Here is an 11,135-nt window from a genome sequence, read left to right on the forward strand (position 1 = left end):
AAAAAAAAAAAAAAAAATTAATGACTGTGTGCAGGCAGTTAGGAATAGTAGGCTACTTATTTCAAGCAGGGTGGGTCCAGGTTGACCCTCCCACCAACCTATGGCAAGTGGGTATCAAGAACCCCTCCAAAAAAAATGTTAGTTCTGTGAAAATGGATTGAGAGAAGTTTCATTTCTATAGATATCCAATGTAACATTGTCTATATATATTGGAAATAATCCAAATGACAACCAGTAAGGGATGAAGTGATTGAACATGGGACATTACCCCATGTAATTGTATGCAACCAATAACAACCATGAAATCTATCTATCAACAGAGAGAATGCTAGTATATCACATTCAGAAAAAAAAAATCAGGCCCAAAACTCTGTTCACAATGTGGTTATAATTATGCAAGAACAATCACATGTAGATACAAACAAGAGTAAAATATACCAAGAAGAGACCCTTTCCTCCTTTCTGCAATTTCCCAATGATTATGTGTTGCTTCTCTGACAAATTTACCTGTATACAGCAGTACCACTTTCTCAGGAGAATAATACACACAAACAGGACATGGAGCTGGGCAGCACTGGCCAATCTGTACTCTGGAGCCCACCCACTTTGGAGCTCATCCTTCCTGCTAATGAGCAGGGAGTAGTTTTCAAAGCTAAGCTCTTGTAACAGAGAACTGTGACAGCACTGAACATGGATTTTTGTACCTGATTCATCCTTCCCAGCCTAGCTCATCTACTCATCCACTCTGGCCAACCCAGGCCCTGAATTCCGGGACATAGGACCCATTTTTGTCTTTCTCTATGGCCACTGAGGGCTCTGGTCAGTCAGAGGAGAAGCCCAGAACTCAAGGCTCCTCGTGGTGTGCCCGGAAAAAGGCTGCCACTCCCCTTCACTGCACTCACTGTCTCCACCTCCATGTCTACAGCTCCCACTTCTCCCCATTTGGGCTTCCAGTCCTATTGGCAAATCTGATTATTGCTTCTCTGTCTTCATCCTACTTTTCCTGTGCAACAGCATTCAACACAGTGACCATCCCTTTTTTATTTATTTTATTTTCTTTTATTTTGAGACAGAGTCTTGCTCTGTCTCCCAGGCTGGATTGCAGTGGCACGATCTCGGCTCACTGCAACCTCCGCCTCCCGGGTTCAAGCGATTCTCCTGCCTCGGGACTTCTGATTAGCTGGGACTACAGGCGCATGCCACCACACCTGGCTAATTTTTTTGTATTTTTAGTAGAGACAGGTTTTCACCATGTTAGTCAGGGTGGTCTCGATCTCCTGACCTCGTGATCCGCCCACCTCAGCCTTCCAAAGTGCTGGGATTACAGGCATGAGCCACCCGCCCAGCCATGACCATTCTTATAATACTTGCTTTTAGAAGCTTCCAATAAACCATATTCTCTTGGTTTTTCTCTTAGCCGGCTGTTCCCTCTCTGTTTACTTTTCTGGATTCTTCATGTCTCCCCAACCTCTGCCGCAGGATTGAGTCCCCTTTTCATCTCTCTCCACATTCTCTCCTCTTGTCTGATCTTGTGGGTTTGGACCCCCTATAAATCATGATGTCTTCCAAAGCTGTGCCCCAAGCTCCATCATTCCAACTGCTTTCCTGACACCTTGAATGTCTAATACTATCTTGAAATGAGAGTGGCCAGTGCTGCAAACCATCCCCTCCACACACAGTCTTCTCATCTTAAGAGACAGCACCTCCATTTCTCTACCAGCCCAAGGCAACACTCTAGCAGTCACCTTGGTGCCTCTCTCCCTCTTACATGTCCATCTATGATGAAATGGTTTTGATATTTGTCCCTGCCAAATCTCACGTTGAAATGTCATCCCCCATGTTGAAGGTAGGGCCTGGTGGGAGCTGTTTGGATCATGGGGGCTGATCCCTCATGAATGGCTTAGCGCCATCCCAGTGGTGATGAGTGAGTTTACCTGAGGTCTGGTTATTTAAAAGTGTATGAAGGCCAGGCATAGTGGCTCACGCCTGTGATCCCAGCACTTTAGGAGACCGAGGCAGTCAGATCGCTTGAGGTCAGGGGTTCCAGACCAGCCTGGCCAACATGGTGAAACATTTAGTCTCTACTAAAAATATAATAATTAGCCAGGTGTGGTGGTGCACCCCTGTAATCCCAGCTACTTGGAGGCTGAGACACAAGAATAGCTTGAACCTGGGAGGCGGAGGTTGCAGTGAGTTGAGATGGTGCCATTGCATTATAGCCTGGGCAACAGAGTGAGACTCTATCTCAAAGAAAGAAACAACAACAACAAAAAAAAGCGGTGTATGACACCTCTGCCTTCTCTCTCTTGTTTCCACTCTTGCCATGTGACATGCTGGCTCCTTTTGGAAGCTACTTGTTTGATCATGACAGTGACCAATGGACAAACCTATGGCGCTGTTCTTTGTTTTTTTTGAGACAGAGTCTCACTCTGTCACCTAGCATGGAGTGCAGTGGCGCAATCTCGGCTCACTGCAACCTCTGCCTCCCGGGTTCAAGCGATTCTCCTGCCTCAGTCTCCTGAGTAGCTGGAATTAGAGGCGCACGCCACCACGCCCAGCTAATTTTTGTATTTTTAGTAGAGACGAGGTTTCACCATTTTGGTCAGGCTGGTCTCAAACTCCTGACCTCATGATTCACCCGCCTCAGACTCCCAAAGTGCTGGGATTACAGGCGTGAGCCACCGTGCCCAGCCCTGGCACTGTTCTTAGAGTCCATCACAGACCTTAACTGCTGAATGCTATTCCTCATGGAAACTGAGGCATGGACATTTCTGTAGCTCCCCCTTGGATGTGGCCTGGAAGAGTTGGAAAAATCAGGCCTGGGAGCATACAGCATGTATTTGATCTGATTCATTCATCAGGTTCAGGTTAGGCCTTGACTTCTGAGCTTACAAAACTGGCCCTGGGGAGCATGAGGCGTGTGGATCTGCGCTTAGTAAGATGGACCAGGACTGCCGGGGGACGAGGCTGGAACAGGGGGCTGAAAGCATGCCTTCCTTGGGCCTGGAACCAGGTAGTGCCCTCAGAGTTTATCGTTTGCTTAGGAAACGTTCTCATTCCTGTTGGGCTGTCCCCCAGCACCCAAGGCCTGAAGCATAACCCAAGTTCATGAGCATAGGTGTGGCCTTTGGAAAAGAGCACTGTGTCTCCAGCTCTCTCCACCTACTCTCTTATTCCTCCCAGTACTGGCTCCCTGGACCCCAAGGTTTTGACTATTGTCTATATAAACTCTTCTAGGTAAACAGCAGACTACCCTCAATGTCTGCAGGGCAGGCATTGTATAGCAGAGACCTGGGCACAGCATAGGAGCCCCTGGATGAATATAACTGCTCTGGCCCTCTCTGTCAGATCAGATGCTACCTGCCCTCCAGCCCCTTTTGCCTCCCCATTCTGTAGAGCTGGTCCAGGGCCCCCAACTCCCCTCTAACCTGAAGTAATTCTATTCTTGGAGCACCAGACTCTGTAATTTCTCATGTATTCTCACATGAAATCCTCCCAATAATCCTGTGAGCATAATTTTGGCCATTTTACAGTCAAGGGAACTGAGATTGCAAAGAACAGAAGAGACTTGTCCAAGATCAGCCATAGCAGCCATCCCCAGAGTTCTGAGGACTTCCCGACACCAAAACCCCGTCTCTATATCCGGGGAAATCAGCAACCACAATCTTTAAGAGGCTGACCTTCAAACTTCTGAAGAACCTGGAGTGGGCACTATCAAACCTAAGACTGTGACATAGTCTCAGTAATAAGTCTGGAAGCTGTGGAAGATACTTTGGGGAAGAGGAAAGTGGGAGAGGCTTTCCCCTATCCCCTGCCCACTTCCAGGATATAGCCTATGTTTTTGTGCTCTTTTCTAAATGCAGAGAAAACCCGGAGGGCTTCTTGAAAGGTGGGAGAAGTGATGGTGGTTCTTGATGCTGGCAACCACCAGTCAGGAAAAGACTGCTAGAGGTGGCCACCTGGGGCCAACCTCCCCATACCCAGTTGTGGAGCAGTATCACTCAAGAAGCCCACAGTAAATGCAGGCACCATCCACACTCAAGCAGGTTCTCAAGGTAGGGGCCCCAGGGAGGTTCTGATGGAGCCCAGAGCCAGGGAAACCCCAGAGTCAAGGGACCAGTAGGGACTGTGGAGTCTGAGAAGACTTGGCTCATCGGGAGATGTTAGGTATAAAGTGGGTGTGAATGGCACCTGCCTCTGACTGCTTACATGAGCTGAGGGGTTCAGGATCCATCTGTCAATAATGCCAGTTTTCCTTTTTCCTTCCATTGGACAGAAGTCCTAGGCTGTGGGGAACCTCAGGTCTGGCAGCATGAGAACTGCCCAGCTCACCTGGAAAACCCACCTGGTGCTGGTTTAAGAATGCCCCAGGGAGAGCTTGTCAAGGAAGACTCTAACCAAGGGTGGACATGAGCCAGGGGTTAATGATGATTTGCATGGGAATCATCCTGGGTTGTCTCTGAGCATCCGTCCACAGTCCCAGTCACCCTTGGAGAGGAACATCTACCCTGAGGCTGTGCTACTTGAATCTGGGAGAAATTGTGAGGAGAATTCCTCCACTCTAGCTTCGTCATTGCCAATTCCCAGGCTAAGCTGCCCCAAACCACTCTCTTGTCACTTCTCTTCAGTCCAAGGAACCCTAATGGCTCCCTGTTGCCTCCAGAGTGGTGTCCATACTCAGCCTGGCATTTATTTTTCCACCCCAGGCTGGGCACTTAAAGCTTAAGAGAGGCCCTGCCCTTTCCTAGCCACACTCCCCACACCCAAATCAGCAAGACTATTCCCAGAGTCATGCTGTGTCCTCTCTGCTTTGACCTTCCACATTCCTTCCAAACCCACCTCAAGTCCCAAGGCCAAGCAAAACTACTACTCTCCTCTCATGATCTCCATAGCCCTGATTCTCTGAAAGACATCCTTATGCCGTAGAGCCTACAGGCAGTGGCCGCATTTCCAGCCGGAGAGTAGGGACTTCAACTTAGCCAGGCCATGGCATCCAACATTTCCACAGCCCCACTCCAACCACAGAATGCACCCAAGAAATCCCTGTTTGTGTCCAGCCTTTGGGCAGTTGTAGTCCTGAGAGTTGTAGGCAGGGGGACATCAGTAGCCAGCCCAGAAGCCAGGGCTCTCAGGCTTGAAGGGCCTCTGGGTTCCAGCAGAACATGCATGGGATGGGGTCTGAAAAACCCTCTTCAGGCCTCCAGGCTCTCTAGGCCCCAGTAATTCAGCACCAGTCTCCCTGCACATCTGCACTTCTCTCCATGCTATGGGCAGAGCCCCTTACACTGATCCCAGTGCCAAATACTGATGGTCTTTTCACTCAAAGCCTTTTGAAAGGAGGCCTAAGGAAGCCTAATTAAGAGCTATGGATGCCACAGAAACAGTCACTGAAACAGTCCCCTTCAGGAATAAGCAAAAATGGAAAACAGCTCTACAGGAGAAGGTGAGAGCCAGAAAGACCTGAGAGGGAACTCTAAGACCAGGGAAGGCAAGGTGGCCCAGCCAGTGGTCAGGGGCTGCAATGTTGGGCGAGACAGTTGAAGCTGGGTAGCTGGCTTCTGAGTCTCAGTTTTCTCATTTATAAAATGAAAATCAAATAGTACTTCCCAGCTCTGACCGTCTTGAAGTCTATTTAGAACTGCCTGTCCATTCCAGCTCTCAAGCTGTTTCTGAACCATGCCTGTGTCAACTTTCATTTTTCCTGGATCTACTTCCATCCTTGGAGGACTGGGTTTGGCCAGTACAAGAGGACAAACATGGAGGCAAGAAACTGCAGAGGCCCAAGAGGTACCATCTTTTTCTAAGGCTAATCATACCCTAAGGAGGAATCATCACAAGTCCTGAAGCTAGAACCACAAGCTCTTCTAAGTCCCTCCAGTCCTGATGCCCTCTTCCTCTGCCCCTATGATTCAGACCATCTCCAGGGAGCCTTCTTTTGTTCATAGATCCAGCTACTAACCTTCTAGGCAACCTTGGACAATTCAGCTGACCTCTGACTATCATCTCTCCAGAGTATGGAAACTGGCTGTCTGCTCCTTCCCTAAACCCCCTTTCACACATGCATGGCATCCTAACCTCCTCCAGGCAGCCCTCCCAGCTTCAGGTGGGAAGTATTTATTCCATGGAACTAACTCTGTCAGAAACCCCCCTGACTTCCAGAGCAACAGAAGGAAGAAAACCTTCTCAGGGCAGGCTGGGAAAGGTGGCCATAGGAGGAAGATGGCTGTCCCAGGAAGAACACCTTGGGATCCCCTCATCCCTTGGCAGTACTCCTAGGCCAGGTCCCTAGCCTGCACTGACTCATGGGCTAGAGGGAGGAGGGGCTTGTCTCTTGCTTGCTGAGATTAGAGTGTATGACTATTGCTGAAAATCTCTGCTCACCTCTACTCCAAGATCTCCCTCCCAAGCTTTCATATAACTCTGATAAGATCAAGCCTAGTTACAGGAGCTCAGTAACAGGAATCCACCTCTCTCTTCCAGGCCCAAAGGGCAGAGCCCTATCTCCATGTAATCTATTTCCAGAGGTGAGTTGTATCTTATTGCATCTTGGTGTGAAAACAGGCACAGCCACTGGCTTTGCTGATGTTAACAGCCCCAATGAGCTGTGCATCCACAGTTTTGTGGATTTAATTTATTGCCAGCAACTAGATATCAAAGCCATCTTAGGAGCTGGTGTTCCATCTGTAAAGTCAAGGGCCAGGTGGAGGCTGATTCACACCTGGCCAACCCATCCTGAGCCCTGGACTCATTCTGTTCTGGGTGGTCAGTGGCAGAACCTAGAGAAAGGTGCCTCCAAAAAGCTTGACTTCCTTGGGTCCCATAAGAGTGCCCACATGCTCACTTCTGTCCGGAGGAGGCTAGACGAGACCAGCGCTCTCTATATTGTGCTCTTTTCTGCTCCTCAGAATCTCAAAGGCTGTTTCCACTATAAGGCCTTTGCGCTTGCTATTCTCTCTTCCTGGGATGCCCTTCTTTCCTTTTCTTTTTCCTTTTTTTTTTTTTTTTGAAACGGAGTCTTGCCCTTTCATCTAGGCTGGGGTGCAGTGGTGCGATCTCGGCTCACTGCAACCTCGCCTCCCAGGTTCAAGCAATTCTCCTGCCTCAGCCTCCCAAGTAGCTGGGATTATAGGCGCATGCCACCACACCTGGCTAATTTTTGTATTTTTAGTAGAGATAGGATTTCACCATGTTGGCCAGGCTGGTCTTGAACTCCTGACCTCAGGTGATCTGCCCACTTCAGCCTCCCAAGGTGTTAGGATTACAGGCATGAGACACCATGCCTGACCTCTCTTTTCTTATAATCAACTTCTTGTCATTCATCCTTGGCTGAGTGTCCCCTTCTCAGAGACACTCCCCACCCCCCGACCCTTCTGTCCCTCTCTGTCACTCCACTGTTTGGCTGTTGGCTCCATCATTGTAGAAGGAGTCCTGTCTGCTTAACTTGACTCAGCCAACAGCACAGAGACACTTGCCCAAAGGAGGCACGCTGGGCCAGTCCATCCCGTCACTAGCTAGTACGATGCCCCGCAGTCTCTGGCTCCCTTCCTGACCTTGTAAGGAGGGGTTCTCTGTACCTGCCTGATGCCACTGGGCAGAGCCTCACCTGCTTCACCTGTATTTCACAGCAGCCCTGGCCAGTCCCACTGCACAGCCTACTAGGGCCTGGCCTGGCAGGAACCAAGAGAGAGAGAGAGAGACCGACCGAGACCTCAAGGGCAGGTGGGCGGCTCAGTTAGACAGGAGCTCTGACCGCAGCTTCTCCCAGGAAGTCAGCCTCCTTTCTGAAGGCTTTAACCTGTGACTCAATACTTCCTTAAACACCATCCCACCCGACGCGGTCTCATGTGAGGTGAATTTTTTCAGGACCTGTGACATGCTGGTAGCGCAGCAAACTGTCGTGCCTGACCTCTCCCAGTCTCACAGTCTGGGGGGCAGGCATTGCTATCCATATGTTCTAATGAGGAAATGGGCTCAGAGATATTAAGGGAGTTGTCCAAGGTCGCAGAGTGGAGTCAGAAGGGGATCCCAAGCTGTGTGACTCAGACCCAACATCTGTCTGCTCTGCAGGGAAGCACTCTGACTTTAAAGCATCCCGAGAGGTACCAGGCACTCCTTGCCCAAGTTCAGGGACCAGAGGCCATAGAAGGGCACCCCCAAGAATCCTTCCTCTGGCATCCAGGGGTATAGAAGTTCAGGGCAGAGGAGGAACGGGTTTGTGACGTCTTCTCCAACTAGACCAGATCAGGGAAGGGGTCAGATGACATTGGAACTCTTTGGGAAGGGATAGCCTTCCCATTAGGAAGGGGATTGTGAAGCTCCATGCCCCTAGCTTCAGACCCTGGTCCTGCCACACACCACTCATAGGAACCTAGGAAGTTTCTTCTGCTACTATTCAAGTTTCTGTGACTTCATCTGCAAAATGGGCATAATCTCTGCCTGGGAGGGCTACTAGAAGAACAGAAAAGTAAACAAAGTCAAGTATGAGATATGTCGGGCACACACTATGTGCTAAAACATGAGCTCCAAGGCATGACTCAAACAGGCCCAGAGCTAAGAGCCCAGCCCCTCACCCCCCTGGGCCTTTTCAGGGGGCCCTGAGACCCTCCATCCAGCCCTAGTAGCTCATATGGGGGAAACATGACCCATGAGTCAAGGTACTGTCACCTGGAAGGGAGGCTGGGATGGGGAGAGTCCCTGCACCGGGAACACTGCTTCAAGAGGTGGCTGAGGGGCCTGCCTCATTCCCACACAGAACATCTCTGCCAGGTTTGAGGGTTGATTACTCCCTGGCTTGCTGTGAACACAGATCAAGGTCAGGAATGGGAACGGGGGTGTCATCTGCTTTATCTACACAGCCTCTACACCAGGGCAAGGTTTATAGGCTAAGGCAGGCTTCCCAGTGCTTCCCCTGCTGCCTCAGTCCCACCACCCACTCTCTGCCCCAACTGTCTCTGTCCAGAGTGAACTCTCCAGAAAGGGGAAAGCAAGCCTGCCTAAGACAGCCATGACCACCCAGTCATCTCTGCTCCCCTTGTCAGCACCACTGATGCCCCACCAGACAATGCCTGCAGGTGCCTGTGCCCATGAAGTATGGACTCTCTGAGGGCAGGAACCGTGGGAGAAAGGACAATCTTGTAGCCATTTTTCCACATCAGAGCCCTGCCTCCTGTCCTCACCAGCCATGAACCTCGGCAAGCCACTTAGTTACTCCAAGCCTTGGTTTCTCATCTGTAAAATGGAGATCTTAATGCCTGACTTGCAAAATTTGAGATCAGTTTTGTTAATGTCTAGTTCAGTGTTCCATAAACTTTTTTAATGCTTGTAAACTTGTTCAAATTAAATCTCAGGACACCAATCTATAAAATAGCTGTGTTGGAAGGAAAAGTGGAGGGCCCTAGGACTCCTTCACCAAATCCTGGGGAGTTCAGGGAGTCCAATGTGAAAAGATCTGGCCCCAACTCTAACAGCCAACTCTCAAATCAACCAGAAATGCTAGAGCAGTAAGAGGGGATGGATAGACTGTCTGACACATTGCCTAGGTCTATCTCCAGAGGAGCCAGAGGTGCACATGTGGAGGGGGAATGCACCACCCATGGGAGATCCCTGGGGGCTCTAAGAAAGAGGAGCTGTTACCAGGGGCCCATTGTCTCATCCCTGAGCACCCCATTCTGACTTCCTACAGGAGGTGGGACAAGGAAATGAGAGACCCCTGTGCCATGGCTGCCTCTCACCCAGTAAATAGACTTGTTCTCCATTCTTCACACAAAATGCCTTGCCTCCCCGTGTACCTGCCAGCTAAGTCCCTAAATGTTTGTCTATCCAAATCTGGCTTTCCCTTTGAGTTCATATTGTCACCACCTTTTGGAAGTCTTCTGTGATTGCCCCTAGCCAAAAATAGCATTTCTTTCCTTTGACCTCCTCTAGCACAGAGAGCAGCAGCTAAGAGCTTGGGACTCAGTTTCTCTATTTGTAAGATGAGAATGTGAGGACTGAGATGATCCATGTAAAGCTTTAGTACAGTCCTGGCACACAGTAAGCACTCAATAAATGTCAGCTATTCATTATGGTGCTGTGGTCTCTCCCCTGCCCCACAGTTCCTTCAGGCTGTGGCACACAGTAGGTGCCCACCGAATGCTTATCCAGATGACCAGCAGGTGGCCCCACACCCCAATTAACCTCTCTACCAGCTCCTCTGAGCCCCAGAGAACTTGTTCCCTTGAGTCAACAGCTGCCTTCTCCTGGTCAGGGGACACAGAGAGGGTAGAACTGGCAGAGTGCTGGGCAGCTTAGTGCATCACCTAGCAGACACTTGGGCTATGCTGGTGACCAAGGCCTTTGGGCTGAGCCATCCCTCTCCCTGTCTTCATTGCAGCCCTGCCCCATCCTTGTGAGAATTATGCTAACAGATAAGAAAACTGAGGCTTGGAAAAATGCATGATCTGCTTGAACACAGAGCATTCCTCACAATCCATCAACTGGTAGTGATATGTCTGTCAAGGGTGCTGGAATAATCTGGTCCTGTTAATTCAGTCTCTCACTTTACTGATGGACAGCCTCAAAAATAAGAACTGCCTTGCTCAAGGCCTCATGTAAACCAAAGCTCAGGTCTCCTGGCTCTAGACAACCCCACTCCATCCCACACACAGCAGGGGAGGTGGGCTTGCCAGACCCTTCCCTGCCTGCTGGTTAAGCATGCTGGCTGCTCAGTATGACAAAACGAAGAATTTTACCCTGCTGGGTTTGTGGGCAGCCATGAGGACCCACGACGGATGCGAAGGCTCGGCCCAAAGCAGCCGGGCCCAAGGCGGCCAGGTCTGGTGACAGCCACACACAGCCTGCCCTACCCCTTCCCCATGCCAGCCAGAAAGAAAGTTTCAAGCAGGCTTGGAAGCATGGAGACCCCTGCAGAGGCTGTAGCAGGCTGCATTTTGAGGCTCAATTCTGACATTGCAGTGAAGGGGCTGAATTAAGGGCAGAGAGGGGCTGGTGTAGAATAGCAATGAGCCAGGCTATTGGAAGCCAGCCAGCATCAGGTTTGGAGGACAGAATCAGGGCAGTTGGCCAGGTCAGGGGGAACATCACTGGGAAGAGATGTCACACATGCACGCATGCATGTGCACACGTGTGTATATATC

Source organism: Colobus angolensis, unplaced genomic scaffold (assembly GCF_000951035.1).
Source record: "Colobus angolensis palliatus isolate OR3802 unplaced genomic scaffold, Cang.pa_1.0 Scaffold18, whole genome shotgun sequence".
Classification (NCBI taxonomy): Eukaryota; Metazoa; Chordata; class Mammalia; order Primates; family Cercopithecidae; genus Colobus; species Colobus angolensis.